Here is a 15,922-nt window from a genome sequence, read left to right as displayed (position 1 = left end):
TCTTCATTCTCATTAGTTTCCATGAATCTTTTTAATTCTTCCTTAATTTCCTGGTTGACCTTTTCATCTTTTAGCAGGATGGTCCTTAACCTCCACGTGTTTGTGGTCCTTCCATACTTCTTGTTGTGATTAAGTTCTAATTTCAAGGCATTATGGTCTGAGAATATACAGGGGACTATCCCGATCTTTTGGTATCGGTTCAGACCCGATTTGTGACCCAGTATGTGGTCTATTCTGGAGAAAGTTCCATGTGCACTTGAGAAGAATGTGTATTCAGTTGAGTTTGGATGTAAAGTTCTGTAGATATCTGTGAAATCCATCTGGTCCAGTGTATCATTTAAAGCTCTCGTTTCTTTGGAGATGTTGTGCTTAGAAGACCTATCTAGTATAGAAAGAGCTAGATTGAAGTCACCAAGTATAAGTGTATTATTACCAAGGTATTTCTTGAGTTTGGTTATTAATTGGTTTAAATATTTGGCAGCTCCCACATTCGGGGCATATATATTGAGGAGTGTTAAGTCCTCTTGTTGGATAGATCCTTTGAGTATGAGATAGTGTCCCTCTTCATCTCTCACTATAGTCTTCGGGGTAAATTTTAATTTATCTGATATAAGGATGGCAACCCCTGCTTTCTTTTGAGGACCATTTGAATGGTAAATGGTTCTCCAACCTTTTATTTTCAGGTTGTAGGTGTCCTTCTGTCTAAAATGAGTCTCTTGTAGACAGCAAATAGATGGGTCCTGCTTTTTTATCCAGTCTGAAACCCTGCGCCTTTTGATGGGGTCATTAAGCCCGTTCACGTTCAGAGTTACTATTGATAGATATGAGTTTAGTGTCATCATATCTATTCAGTCCTTGTTTTTGTGGATTGTTCCACTGAGCTTCTTCTTAAAGGGGAATTTTAAGAGTCCCCCCTAAAATTTCTTGCAGAGCTGGTTTGGAGGTTACATATTCTTTCAGTTCCTGCCTGTCTTGGAAGCTCTTTATCTCTCCTTCCATTTTGAATGAAAGCCTTGCTGGGTAAAGTATTCTTGGTTGCATGTTCTTTTCATTTAGGACCCCGAATATATCCTGCCAGCCCTTTCTGGCCTGCCAGGTCTCTTGGAGAGGTCTGCTGTTACCCTAATATTCCTCCCCATAAAAGTCAGGGACTTTTTTTCTCTTGCTGCTTTAAGGATCTTCTCCTTATCTTTGGAATTTGCAAGCTTCACTATTAAATGTCGAGGTGTTGAACGGTTTTTGTTGATTTTAGGGGGGGATCTCTCTATTTCCTGGATCTGAATGCCTGTTTCCCTTCCCAGATTCGGAAAGTTTTCAGCTAGGATTTGTTCAAATACATATTCTGGCCCTCTGTCCCTTTTGGCGCCCTCAGGAACCCCAATTAAACATAGGTTTTTCTTCCTCAGGCTGTCATTTATTTCCCTTAATCTATCCTCATGATCTTTTAATTGCTTGTCTCTTTTTTCCTCAGTTTCCCTTTTTGCCATCAACTTGTCTTCTATGTCACTCACTCGTTCTTCCACCTCGTTAACCCTCGTCGTTAGGACTTCTAGCTTGGATTGCATCTCATTTAATTGATTTTTAATTTCTGCCTGATTGGATCTAAATTCTGCAGTCATGAAGTCTCTTGAGTCCTTTATGGTTCTTTCTAGAGCCACCAGTAGCTGTAAAATAGTGCTTCTGAATTGGCTTTCTGGCATTGAATTGTAATCCAGATTTTGTAACTCTGTGGGAGAGTGGGCTGTTTCTGGTTCTTTTTTTTGAGGTGAGGTTTTCCTTCTAGTCATTTTGCTCAGTGCAGAGTGGCCAAAAACAAGTTGTATTGGGAAAAGGAGAAAGAGAGAAGGAAAGAAAAGAGAAAAAGAAAAAAGAGAAAGAAGAAAAAAAGGGGAAAAAGAGAAGAAAAAGAAAGAAAAAGAAAGAAAGGAGAAAAAAGAGAAAAAAAAGGGGGTGGGGGAAGCAATCAGAAATCAAGAAGGCAGAGAGAAAAAAAAAGCACAAAACCAAACAAAAAAAAAAACCAAAAAAAAACAAAACAAAACAAAACAAAAACAAAAACAAAAAAAACACGGGGGAGTATCTTCCGATTCTGTATACTTTAAGTCCTTTGACTTCCCCTGTATCTGGTCCGTCTCCCTGGTCTTCTGGGGGAGGGGCCTGCTATGATTATCAGGTGTTAGCACTTGGGGGAGCTGCTCTGCCCCTGCCTGGTGCAGGGCTCGGTGGGGGTTGTTCACCCCGTGAGGCCCCGGGAGGAAGCCACAGTGGCGGGGGCAGCTCTGGGGCCCTGGAGTCAGCTCCCGCAGTAGCTCCGGGGCTCTCCGTCTGCAGGGCCTGGGGGCTCCGGGGCGGGGCCGCTGATCTGTTCAGTTCCAGGCAGGAGCGTCCTTGCTGTCCTGGGCCCTCCCGGCCTCTGCCTGTCCCGGGGGAGGCCGGATCCTGGGCTGTGTCCCGGCGCCCTGTGCTCTGGGGCCTGCGCTGTTGGATTCGCGCTCCCGCCCCGCAGCCCCCTCCGCGGAGCCGCCACCCGAGCCCCTCTGAGCTGTTCCCGGAGCCGCGCAGCCCCCTCCGCAAGGAGCTTCTTCCTCTGCCCGAGCTGCCGCCGCTGAGCTGCTCCCGGAGCCGCGCAGCCCCCTCCGCGGAGCCGCCCCCAGAGCCCCTCCGAGCTGTTCCCGGAGCCGCGCAGCCCCCTCCGCAAGGAGCTTCTTCCTCTGCCCGAGCCGCCGCCGCTGAGCTGCTCCCGGAGCCGCGCAGCCCCCTCCGCAGAGCCACCGCCCGAGCCCCTCCAAGCTGCTCTGGGTCCCGCCATGCGCGCTGCAGCCCTTAGGGAGCTCGGCGCACTCTCCAGGGGGCGCCGGTGCCTGTTAGTGTCCCAGGGAGCCCGAGGGCATCCCCGCCCTCCTGGGTCCTGCTCCACTTCCCTGCGGGCCCCTTTCCGCCCGGGAAGGTTGGTGCAGCTCCTGCTCCTCCGGGACGGGGCTCTCCTGTCCTGGGGACACTCGCCCTGGCCGCAGCCTGGCTCCTCGTGGATCCCTCCCCCTTGGAGGCCTTTTGTTTCTTTATTTCTTTTTCCCTGTCTTCCTGCCTTGATAGAAGCGTGAACTCTTCTCACTATAGCATTCCAGCTGGTCTTTCTTTACATCTCAGGCCGAATTCGTAGATTTTCAGGATGATTTGAAGGTTATCTAGGTAATTTGGTGGTGACAGGTGATTTGGGGACCCTCCTCTTCCACCATCTTGCCCCTCCTTCATCATGTTTGTATGTTTTTAAGAATACCCTATTTGGTGTTCAATCGTTATCCTTTCCAAAAAAAAGTTTCCTAGAAACTGTGTGACCATTATCATATAAATTCATATGAATTGAATGTGAGAGCTAAGAAACAAAAAAACAGAAAACTTAAACCTTTACTTTTTTTGCAAAAAAGTTGTTACTTTTTTTATTTTAAAATATGTTATTACATAATCTTTTCATGGCACCATCAGGAGTAACAGAAAACATTATTCCCAGTTCCTAACCACATCCTGATTTTTTTTTCAAGTATCACAATGTTTATTGATAGATATAAGCATATAAAATCAGGGCATGAACATGACTTGATAAATTAAGTAGACTTAATTTCAATACTACAATAAGAGGGACCAATTCAAATTCTCACCATTTGTTTCACACCCACAAAATCACTTCAAGGACATTAACAATCTCTCAGAAGTGATCAGTTTTGTGCAAGTAAACCATGTTTCTTTTAAAAAGACTTGTGCACTTGCCCAGGCTCAAGGATATTAAAATCTAGCACATAAAGCCCATTACTAGAGGTAGAAATACAGGCTATATACTATTACAGCAACAACCATCAATTACAGTTAAGGATTTTTCTGTAACAACCAAGGGCCTATGCAAATAAGTTAGAGAAGCCAAACTGTCAACTGACTCCTTCTAATCTATTTTCTAACTTGAATATTTCTTTTGTCTAACTTAGTTTCCACATGACTTCTGCAAAGATTGAAGACTTATTGCATAATCCCTGGGTGGCGCAGCGGTTTGGCGCCTGCCTTTGGCCCAGGGCGCGATCCTGGAGACCCGGGATCGAATCCCACGTCGGGCTCCCGGTACATGGAGCCTGCTTCTCCCTCTGCCTGTGACTCTCTGCCTCTCTCTCTCTCTCTCTCTGTGTGACTATCATAAATAAATAAAAAATTAAAAAAAAAATCATGTACTCATTTATGTATCAGCAGTACACAATGTTGACTCTGATAGGTGCTATTTTATGTTTTTGGGCTATATTGATGTAGAAGACAGATACAGTTCTTATTCCTATGGGATTCATATCAGTAGGGGAACCAAAATATCACACGGGTTACACAGGTAAGTTATTGTGATTATGTTTTTCAGAATTCAGTGAGATTTTAAATGAGTAGAAGCTACTATTGATGTAGGAAAAAAACATTAGGATTTGAAGCCAATGGCTAAGAAAGAATTCTTGAGACATCTTTGGTGCAAAAGGTGATTTAATTAAAACATGGGTACAGGTCTTGTGGGCAGGAAAAGTTGCACTGGGGGCATGAGAAGTGGCCCATTATATACTTTCAAGATGGGAGGGGATTAGGGAGAGCGTAAGTCTCTAAAGAATTTTGGAAGCAAGGTTTCCAGAACCTTGAGGGGGCTGGCTAAAACTGAGAAAAGGTGATTTATTGTCATCTATTAAAACCTTAGTCATGAGGCCCTTCAGATGTGTATCGGTGGGCCATATGCTTGGGGGATGATTGCCAACATGTATCTTGGGAGGCCTAGAGATAAATTTTATAAAGGAATTTTTACGTGTTAAAGTAGACTTAACAGGATCCTGGGGGTCAGGCTAAGGTTGTCTTTTGCCTTTAGCAAAGTTTTAACATTGAAACAGTTGAGTCCCTGGAGGAATGTTGGTCTGCCTTTTTCATGGACTTGTCAGTGTGCTGTAGATGGTAAGGAAGTTTAATAATTTTTCTTCTGCCTTTGTTTCCCACATCATTCAAATTGGGATGAGTGTCTGTTTCAGTGAAGGTATTCCTGAAGAAGAGACATTAAATTAAAACTTGAAGAATGAACAGTTTTTAGGCAAATAAAAAGTAAAGAGTATGTGTGACAATCTGAAGGCGGGAATAATCAGAGCATGTTTAACAGAGTGAATGCCAGTGTAGCTAAATGACAATGAATGTAGTTGAGATGTCTTGAAAGGAGTTTAGAGAGGTAGGTAGCAACTAGATTATACAGGATGATGAAGGTTGTGTATTGAATTTCTTTAATGTAAGCCTTTACTCACACTCTATTAGCTGAAATGATTTTTTTCTTAGCTCCTCTGTGCTAATTCTTCTCATCCTCCCAAGTTCCACTACCTGGAACCTAATCATGATGGCTAAAATTTATGAAGTCTTTGTCATTTGTCAACTGCAATAGAAAATGCTTCAAGGACAGCACCTATTTATTTCCTAACTTTGTTATACATAGTGACTCTGTCATCCTCCTTTTCGAGATGTGATATGTGGAGAGATTGCATAAATTGTCCAGGATTATATGTGGCAGATCACATTACAAAGTCAGGCTGTCTGATCTAAAGATTGTTTAACCACTAAGCACTCTTGGCTCTTTTAAAAGAAATTTAATTCTATTCACTGTGTTCTAACTCTTGACAATGCAACTGATATTCTGGGGTTCTTAGTCTTTAAGGTACTTTATTGGTATATATGATCCTAGTGCCACCCACAACTTGGCATTAATTTCTGCCACTGAGACATTATGAAAATAACACGCAGGAGCGCCTGAGTGGCTCAGTTGGTTAAGCATCTGACTTTGGCTCATGTTTTGATCTCAAGGTCTGGGTATTGAGCCACACATCGGGATCCCTGCTCAGTGGGAGTCTGCTTGTCCCTCTCCCTTTGCCCCTCCCACTGCTCCCACTCTCTCTAAAATAAATAAATTCTTAAAAAAGAAAAGATTCCCCAGTGACGCCTGGGTGGCTCAGCAGATGACCATTTGCCTTTGGCTCAGTGCATGATCCCCAGCCCTGGGATCGAATCCCACATTGGGCTCCTTGCGAGGTGTCTGCTTCTCCCTCTGCCTGTGTCTCTACCTCTCTCTCTCTCGTGAATAACTAAAATATACTTTTTAAAAAAAGGTAAAGAAAAGATTCTTTGGAAAAGAATACTCAAACCAACCAACTTTGCCTACGATGGAGCTAGATCCACAGAAGGCTTCCAATTAATATTTTGGAGTAGATGCCTCAGTGACCAAATTTCAGATTAATTTGTGGTTTGGCCTTGATATGACCATTCAGAGGCACAGTCTCCCTGAATCATTTTATTTTATTTTTTTTAATTTATTTTTTTTTATTTTTTATTTTTTATTTATGATAGTCACAGAGAGATAGAGAGAGAGGCAGAGACACAGGCAGAGGGAGAAGCAGGCTCCATGCACCGGGAGCCCGACGTGAGATTCGATCCCTGGTCTCCAGGATCGCGCCCTGGGCCAAAGGCAGGCGCCAAACCGCTGTGCCACCCAGGGATCCCTCCCTGAATCATTTTAAACCAGGCTGGGACACAAAGAAGATAGCCATTGTTTCTTCCAAAGGTTGTGAAATCCAGTTTTGCCCCAAGAACCCTTCAGCACCTCCTAGTGAAGGAAACAGAGGCCTGAGAATGAGGCTCTTCATTTCAAACAATATTCAATGAGCTCAATTTTCCACCTATAAAATGTAATACATTTAGGAATCAATGGAACTCAGAATTCTAATAACCTGGATCTTTCTGGCATAACAAAATGCACAGTATTAATGACAATTAATTATATATCCATTTAAGAATTGGGATAATACTATTGAGTCCAAGCTTGCCTGTGTGGTGTGTGAGTGTGTATTATGTAGTATATATATAATACATTTTCATATTAGTATATATATATAGCACAGTGTTATGTTAGTTTCATTTTATATATGTATAATAAGGCAAAATTAAATAAATATAAATATATAAATGCAAAATTATCAGTGCCCTAGTTGGGGTACCAGTTTCAAAGGAGAATCTATTGTGTATGTTAACCATTTCTTAAAAGAGCTCTTGCAAATTAAAATCATATTTATTAAAGTAATAGAAATGATTTAACCATGAGTTAATATCTGGAGACTTTTGAATTGAGATTTCTCTCCAATTCTTGAAATGGCTTACAAGCAAGGGAGCTTAATTAACAGGGACACATGGCATAAATTTTCCTGTCTGCTATCATTGGTATTCTGTGAACATAAGGAGGAAAATCCATAGTTTGTTCAAAATCACAGTTTTCTGAACTAAAATGGTGGTAGTTTATATCAGGTGAGGAATAGTTAAGATGTTTTAACATTCTATGTCCCAAGAATAGTTCTTCCATTAAATATAAATGTTCTTAGAACTAGGTTTATCCATTGATACATCATTAAATTTAGTTGCTTTATTTTTTAAATGCATATTTGTGGTTGATATTCTGGGTCTATTGAATTTATTTCACCTTTTTTATTAGAATATTTACTTGCTCACTTTCCCTCTTAAAATTCCCATAATGAACATTCTTTAAATATCAGGGTAATAATATCATAATCTTCTTACATGAAGAAAAATAAAAAACACTTTGCTATAAGAACTTATTAAGAAAAGGTTGTAAGAATTTGTGATAGCATTTATTAGTAACACAATATATAAATATATATAGAGAGAATACACTATAGAAAGGTTCTTATTTTTTATTTGTATATATGTATATTTAGAAATGTTTACCACAATAAGTTTAGCTAACATCCGTCTTCTTACACAGTTGCAATCTTTTTTCTTATGCTGAGAATTTTTAACAGATATCTTTGCAATTTTCTTTTTTTTTTTTTTTTTTTTTTTTTTTTTTTTTTTTTTTTTTACTGTTATGTTCAACTTTACTTACAGGATGTTAAATCCTTAGAACTAAGGTATCCCCCAGAAAAAGATGAATGGAAACATCGATTGCTTTTCAGACTTGATAGTTGCTGCTTCAAAAGGTGGTTTTATACAAACACTAAATTAAAAAAAAAAAATCTTTAGAACACAATGAATCGCTTTTATTTCGGTATGCATCCACATCTCAGCATTTAGTGGTCCTGAACAGAAAAGTGGAAAAACGCAGCAATTTGCCAGGAAGTCAAGCCCGCCAATTTCGGGGATCTGCTGTGCACACTGAGTTCTTTCTCGATCCCTGCTGAGGACCATGAGACGCAGCAGCACCAAAACCAAAGTATGCACCGAATCCAAGGTTCTTTTCGTTCCAGTTGTCAGATTCCAAACTAGACTCAAATGGATTGTAAGATGACCACATGAGAACCCTGTTTAAAACTTCTTCAATTGTTAAAAGCAAAAGCAATTACAGGAAAAGAAAACAATTCATTCAGAGGGATCGTGTGTGCTTACAAGTGTCTTCTGTGGCCTTTCTCCAAGTTTTACCACCAAGCACTTTGAGAGCTGGCAGGTCTGAATACCCCTGGTGACTGTTCTTTTCACTTTATCAAAACCTGAGCTAAAAAACGGCATCAGCTGATGATGACAGCAGAGGGTGGCAGGGCTGAGGACCCAATATTCATTCCCAGGCTGGTGGAGAGTGAGTAAATGTGGTTCCAAACTAAACGAGGGAAGTCAGAGACTCTTTCCAACCTTACCTGATGGCTTCTGGCCAAAGCAAGGAAGTATTGGGTTGTGATGGTGCAAAAAGGGACTTGAGGAGGAAGGAAAAAGCAGCACCCCTCGATTAAGGTGGGGGAGAAGATATGGGGAAAGCCCTGAATTCCTCACCAAAGGCCAATTTCAGAGGGGAGCAGAGGGGGTTACAATCTATGCTTCGGCCGAGGGTGGTCATGGGAAGTGGAGAAAGGATGATGGCTTGGAGGGGGGAGGGCATCATTTAAGACTTAAAAAAAAAAAAACCAGGGGTGCAGCTGGAGCACCCCTGCACACCCAACAGTAGTCCCACAGGCTGCGACCTGAAACCTTCACGCCTATTCTAGCAAGCCACCCCAAGCTGGAGGGCTGTTGCAGGGACAGAGGGGTGAGTGTACACGAGGCACTACTTCTGATTTATTGCAGTGTTCAGTCCTAGTTTTTACTTTAATTAAAGCATTCAGTTTTGCTTTCAATTATTATGTACCTTAGTTCTGAGTTAGATCTGCAGATGTGTACAGATAGTTCATATTTATGTATTGCACATAATCATGCTATTCAGCATTGATGCTATATTGTATTATGTAAATAATAAAAGCCATGTACAGAGGGAAAAAAAAAAAAAAAAAAAAAAAGGTCCAAAAGGCAGCAGTGCAAGTGACAGTCCAGGCATTCTTACAAATCAGGGAAAAATTCACAATGTGAATTTTGTGAGGGAGGGAGGGAGGCAGCAGGAGGAGAAGGGGAGAAGGCAGAGACCCCAGGCCATGTAATCAGCAGCAAGGTGATTGTGTGATGTGTCTTTTCACAGTTGAGTTAGATGTGCCCCACCGGTTATGATGGGAATCAATTTAAATATACTTTCTTGATCCCAGAAGTTCAACTATGTGGACAGTGGTTACACTTGACAGGATGATTTGTTATAGCACAACTTCTATATTTCAAATGGACAAAAAATTAGTATCGTTTACAGTATCTTAAGATAAATTGCCTTTGAATGGGAGCTTCCTTTCCAGTACTTTTGAGGTCTACAAGACGTATCTAGAAAATGTACTACTGTGGAAAATGACTGCTTAAATCGAATGGGGGGGGAGGGGGGGCCTGTGGTTTCTCTTTTTGATTAATTGCTGTAACACTGTCCTTCGGGTGGCTGAGGGAGTTTCATGTTTTCTTTAGACATCATTAGGCGCCGGAGCTCTTGCAGGACAACTTTGATGCTATATGAATTCTGCCATTTTGCTAGCACGGATATGGCTCTTGGGTCCACCACTCCATTAGAACTATTAACTCCATTCATATTAATTTTTGTTACAAATCTTACAAAGGGGGGTGCTTCTGGGTATTTAGGTCCACATTCTATTTTAAGGCTGTATATTCGGTTTTCATAAATTGTTCTTGGAGGCCCAATTATCATCCCTGTCCATCTTGTAAGTGTCATGTCTTCATCATCTTCTAGACCCCAGCTAACTGTGCCATCTCCTACTCCTTTCTGGCCTTCTTCCAGTTCTTCCAACAGTCGAAAATCGCGAGGGACTTTTACTCCCGAGCCCGTGGTGGCTGCCATCTTGTGTCGCTGTCGCTCGAAGGCCCTCTTTGCAATTTTCAATCATGTAATACCTTATTAACCAAAGTCATCATATTATGTGAATATACATTTCCTTATTTTATTTCAATTCCAGGATAGTTCACATAAAGTGTTATATTAGTTTCAAGTGTACAATACAGTGATTCAACAATTCTATGCATCACTCTTCATCACAAGTGTATTCCTTAATCCCCATCTGCTGTTTCCCCATTGCCCCAGCCACCTCCACTCTGGTAGCTATCAATTTGTCTATTTAGTTAAAAATCTGTTCCTTAGTTTCTGCCACTCTCTTTTTTTTTTTCCTTTGCTCATTTGTTTTGTTTCTTAAATTCCCCTGATGAGTGAAATCATGTGTTATCTATATGGTATTTGTCTTTGACTGACTTAATTCACTTACCATTTTTCTCTCTAGATCTATCCATATCATTGCAAAAAACATGATTTCATTCTTTTTTATGGGTGAATAATATTCCATTACACACAGTGTGTGCCCGTGCAAGCATGCACACACACTACTTTTTTATCTATTCATTATTAGTGGGCACTGGGCTGCTTTCATAGTTTGGCTATTGTAAATAATGCTCCCACACACATTGGGGTGCCTGTATCCCTTTGAATTAGTGTTTTTGTATTTTGAGGGGTAAAAATCCAGTAGAGTGATTACTGGATCATAGGGCAGTTCTATTTTAAAGTTTTGAGGAAACTCCTTACTGTTTTCCACAGTGGCTGCACCAGTTTGCATTCCCATGAACAGTACATGAGTGTTGCTTTTTCTCCACATCCTAACCAACACCTGTTGTTTCTTGTGTTTTTTATTTTTGCCATTCTGATAGGTATGGGGTGGAATCTCATTTTGGTTTTGATTTGCATTTCCCTGATGATCAGTGATGCTGAGCATCGTTTTATATGTCTGTTGACCATCTGGTTGTTTTCTTTGGAGAAATGTCCATTCAAGTGATTTGCCCATTTTTAATTGGATTATTCATTTTTGGGGTGTTGAGTTGTGAAAGTATATATTCTGAATACTAACCCTTTATTGGACATGTTATTTGCAAAATATCTTCTCACATTCAGTAGGTTACCTTTTAGTTTTGTTGATTGTTTCCTTTGCCGTGCATAAGCTTTTTATTTTGATGTAGTATCAATAGTTTATTTTTGATTTTGTTTCTCTTGCCTCAGGATACATATCTAGAAAAATGTTGTTACAGCCAATGTCAGAAACATTATTGCCTGTGCTCTCCTCTAGGATTTTGATGGTTTCAGGACTCACAATTAGGTCTTTAATCTATTTGGAGTTTACTTTTATGTATGGTAAAAGAGAGTGATGCAGTTTCATAGTTTTGCATGCTGCTGTCCAGTTTTCCCAACACCATTCCTTGAAGAGATAATTCTTTTTTACCATTTGATATTCTTTCCTACTCTGTCAAAGATTAATTGACCATATAATTGTGGTTTTATTTTTGGTCTTTCTATCCTATTAATCTATGTGTCTATTTTTGTGTGACTATCATATTGTTTTGATTATTATAGCTCTGCAATATAACCTGAAGCCTGGGATTGTGATGCCTTCAGCTTTTTTTTCTTTTCTTTTTAAGATTTTATTTATTTATTCATGAGAGACACACAGAGAGAGGCAGAGACATAGGCAGAGGGAGAAGCAGGCGGTGAGCCTGATGTAGAACTCAATCCCAGGACCCAGGGATCAGGTCCTGGGTCAAAGTTAGATGTTCAACCACTGAGCCACCTAGGCATCCCAGCTTTGCTTTTCTTTTTTCAAAATTGCTCTGGCTATTAAGAGTCTTTTGTGATTCTATGTAAATTTTATGATGTTTTTGTTCTAGCTCTGTGAAAAATGCTGTTGGTGTTTTGATAGGCATTGCATTAACTATGTAGATTGTTTTGGGTAATATAGACATTTTTTTATTATTTTTTTTTTATTTTTTATTATTATTATTATTATTTTTAATTAATTTTTATTGGTGTTCAATTTACCAACATACAGAAAAACACCCAGTGCTCATCCTGTCAAGTGTCCACCTCAGTGCCCGTCACCCATTCCCCTCCAACACCCGCCCTCCTCCCCCCTTCCACCACCCCTAGTTCGTTTCCCCGAGTTAGGAGTCTTTATGTTCTGTCTCCCTTCCTGATATTTCCCAACATTTCTTCTCCCTTCCTTTATATTCCCTTTCACTATTATTTATATTCCCCAAATGAATGAGAACATACACTGCTTGTCCTTCTCCGATTGACTTATTTCACTCAGCATAATACCCTCCAGTTCCATCCACGTTGAAGCAAATGGTGGGTATTTGTCGTTTCTAATCGCTGAGTAATATTCCATTGTATACATAAACCACATCTTCTTTATCCATTCATCTTTCGATGGACACCGAGGCTCCTTCCACAGTTTGGCTATTGTGGCCATTGCTGATAGAAACATCGGGGTGCAGGTGTCCCGACGTTTCGTTGCATCTGAATCTTTGGGGTAAATCCCCAACAGTGCAATTGCTGGGTCGTAGGGCAGGTCTATTTTTAACTCTTTGAGGAACCTCCACACAGTTTTCCAGAGTGGTTGCACCAGTTCACAGTCCCACCAACAGTGTAAGAGGGTTCCCTTTTCTCCGCATCCTCTCCAACATTTGTTGTTTCCTGCCTTGTTAATTTTCCCCATTCTCACTGGTGTGAGGTGGTATCTCATTGTGGTTTTGATTTGTATTTCCCTGATGGCAAGTGAAGCAGAGCACTTTCTCATGTGCATGTTGGCCATGTCCATGTCTTCCTCTGTGAGATTTCTCTTCATGTCTTTTGCCCATTTCATGATTGGATTGTTTGTTTCTTTGGTGTTGAGTTTAATAAGTTCTTTATAGATTTTGGAAACTAGCCCTTTATCTGATATGTCGTTTGCAAATATCCTCTCCCATTCTGTAGGTTGTCTTTTAGTTTTGTTGACTGTATCCTTTGCTGTGCAAAAGCTTCTTATCTTGATGAAGTCCCAATAGTTCATTTTTGCTTTGGTTTCTTTTGCCTTTGTGGATGTATCTTGCAAGAAGTTACTGTGGCCGAGTTCAAAAAGGGTGTTGCCTGTGTTCTCCTCTAGGATTTTGATGGACTCTTGTCTCACATTTAGATCTCTCATCCATTTTGAGTTTATCTTTGTGTATGGTGAAAGAGAGTGGTCCAGTTTCATTCTTCTGCATGTGGATGTCCAGTTTTCCCAACACCATTTATTGAAGAGACTGTCTTTCTTCCAATGGATAGTCTTTCCTCCTTTATCGAATATTAGATGACCATACATTTCAGGGTCCACTTCTGGGTTCTCTATTCTGTTCCATTGATCTATGTGTCTATTTTTGTGCCAGTACCACACTGTCTTGATGACCACAGCTTTGTAGTACAACCTGAAATCTGGCATTGTGATGCCCCCAGCTATGGTTTTCTTTTTTAAAATTCCCCTGGCTATTCGGGGTCTTTTCTGATTCCACACAAATCTTAAAATAATTTGTTCTAACTCTCTGAAGAAAGTCCATGGTATTTTGATAGGGATTGCATTAAACGTGTAAATTGCCCTGGGTAACATTGACATTTTCACAATATTAATTCTGCCAATCCATGAGCATGGAATATTTTTCCATCTCTTTGTGTCTTCCTCAATTTCTTTCAGAAGTGTTCTATAGTTTTTAGGGTATAGATCCTTCACCTCCTTGGTAAGGTTTATTCCTAGGTATCTTATGCTTTTGGGTGCAATTGTAAATGGGATTGACTCCTTAATTTCTCTTTCTTCAGTCTCATTGTTAGTGTATAGAAATGCCATTGATTTCTGGGCATTGATTTTGTATCCTGCCACGCTACCAAATTGCTGTATGAGTTCTAGCAATCTTGGGGTGGAGGCTTTTGGGTTTTCTATGTAGAGTATCATGTCATCGGCGAAGAGGGAGAGTTTGACTTCTTCTTTGCCAATTTGAATGCCTTTAATGTCTTTTTGTTGTCTGATTGCTGAGGCGAGGACTTCCAGAACTATGTTGAACAGCAGTGGTGAGAGTGGACATCCCTGTCTTGTTCCTGATCTTAGGGGAAAGGCTCCCAGTGCTTCCCCATTGAGAATGATATTTGCTGTGGGCTTTTCGTAAATGGCTTTTAAGATGTCGAGGAAAGTTCCCTCTATCCCAACACTCTGAAGTGTTTTGATCAGGAATGGATGCTGTATTTTGTCAAATGCTTTCTCTGCATCCAATGAGAGGATCATATGGTTCTTGGTTTTTCTCTTGCTGATATGATGAATCACATTGATGGTTTTACGAGTGTTGAACCAGCCTTGTGTCCCAGGGATAAATCCTACTTGGTCATGGTGAATAATTTTCTTAATGTGTTGTTGGATCCTATTGGCTAGTATCTTGTTGAGAATTTTTGCATCCATGTTCATCAGGGATATTGGTCTGTAATTCTCCTTTTTGGTGGGGTCTTTGTCTGGTTTCGGAATTAAGGTGATGCTGGCCTCATAGAACGAATTTGGCAGTACTCCATCTCTTTCTATCTTTCCAAACAGCTTTAGTAGAATAGGTATGATTTCTTCTTTAAACGTTTGATAGAATTCCCCTGGGAAGCCATCTGGCCCTGGAGTCTTGTGTCTCGGGAGGTTTTTGATGACTGCTTCAATTTCCTCCCTGGTTATTGGCCTGTTCAGGTTTTCTATTTCTTCCTGCTCCAGTTTTGGTAGTTTGTGGCTTTCCAGGAATGCATCCATTTCTTCTAGATTTCCTAATTTATTGGCATACAGCTGTTCATAATATGTTTTTAGAATCGTTTGTATTTCCTTGGTGTTGGTAGTGATCTCTCCTTTCTCATTCATGATTTTATTAATTTGAGTCTTCTCTCTCTTCTTTTTAATAAGGTTCGCTAATGGTTTATCTATCTTATTAATTCTTTCAAAGAACCAACTCCTGGTTCTGTTGATCTGTTCCACAGTTCTTTTGGTCTCGATATCATTTAGTTCTGCTCGAATTTTAATTAACTGTCTTCTTCTGCTGGGGGTGGGGTCCATTTGTTGCTTTTTCTCTAGTTCCTTTATGTGTAAGGTGAGCTTTTGAATTTGAGTTCTTTCCAGTTTTTGAATGGATGCTTGTATTGCGATGTATTTCCCCCTCAGGACTGCTTTTGCTGCGTCCCAAAGATTTTGAACGGTTGTATCTTCATTCTCATTAGTTTCCATGAATCTTCTCAATTCTTCCTTAATTTCCTGGTTGACCTTTTCATCTTTTAGCAGGATGGTCCTTAACCTCCATGTGTTTGTGGTCCTTCCAAACTTCTTGTTGTGATTAAGTTCTAATTTCAAGGCATTATGGTCTGAGAATATACAGGGGACTATCCCGATCTTTTGGTATCGGTTCAGACCCGATTTGTGACCCAGTATGTGGTCTATTCTGGAGAAAGTTCCATGTGCACTTGAGAAGAATGTGTATTCAGTTGAGTTTGGATGTAAAGTTCTGTAGATATCTGTGAAATCCATCTGGTCCAGTGTATCATTTAAAGCTCTCGTTTCTTTGGATATGTTGTGCTTAGAAGACCTATCTAGTATAGAAAGAGCTAGATTGAAATCACCAAGTATAAGTGTATTATTATCAAAGTATTTCTTGAGTTTGGTTATTAATTGGTTTAAATATTTGG

General features: G+C 40.3%; 1 protein-coding gene and 1 pseudogene across 1 annotated transcript in view; one reads left to right on the top strand and one right to left on the bottom strand.

Annotated features, from left to right (window-relative positions):
* Positions 1-15,922, top strand: part of LOC140596388 (uncharacterized) — a 127,498-nt gene that overhangs the window by 51,964 nt on the left and 59,612 nt on the right. The gene's annotated exons all lie outside the window — the stretch shown is intronic.
* On the bottom strand, positions 9,318-10,255 carry LOC140596421 (ubiquitin-conjugating enzyme E2 variant 1 pseudogene; annotated as a pseudogene).

This window comes from Vulpes vulpes, unplaced genomic scaffold (genome assembly GCF_048418805.1).
Source record: "Vulpes vulpes isolate BD-2025 unplaced genomic scaffold, VulVul3 Bu000000642, whole genome shotgun sequence".
Taxonomy (NCBI): domain Eukaryota; kingdom Metazoa; phylum Chordata; class Mammalia; order Carnivora; family Canidae; genus Vulpes; species Vulpes vulpes.
Note: the sequence above shows the minus strand (reverse complement) of the source record. Positions and strands in the feature narration are given on the sequence as shown.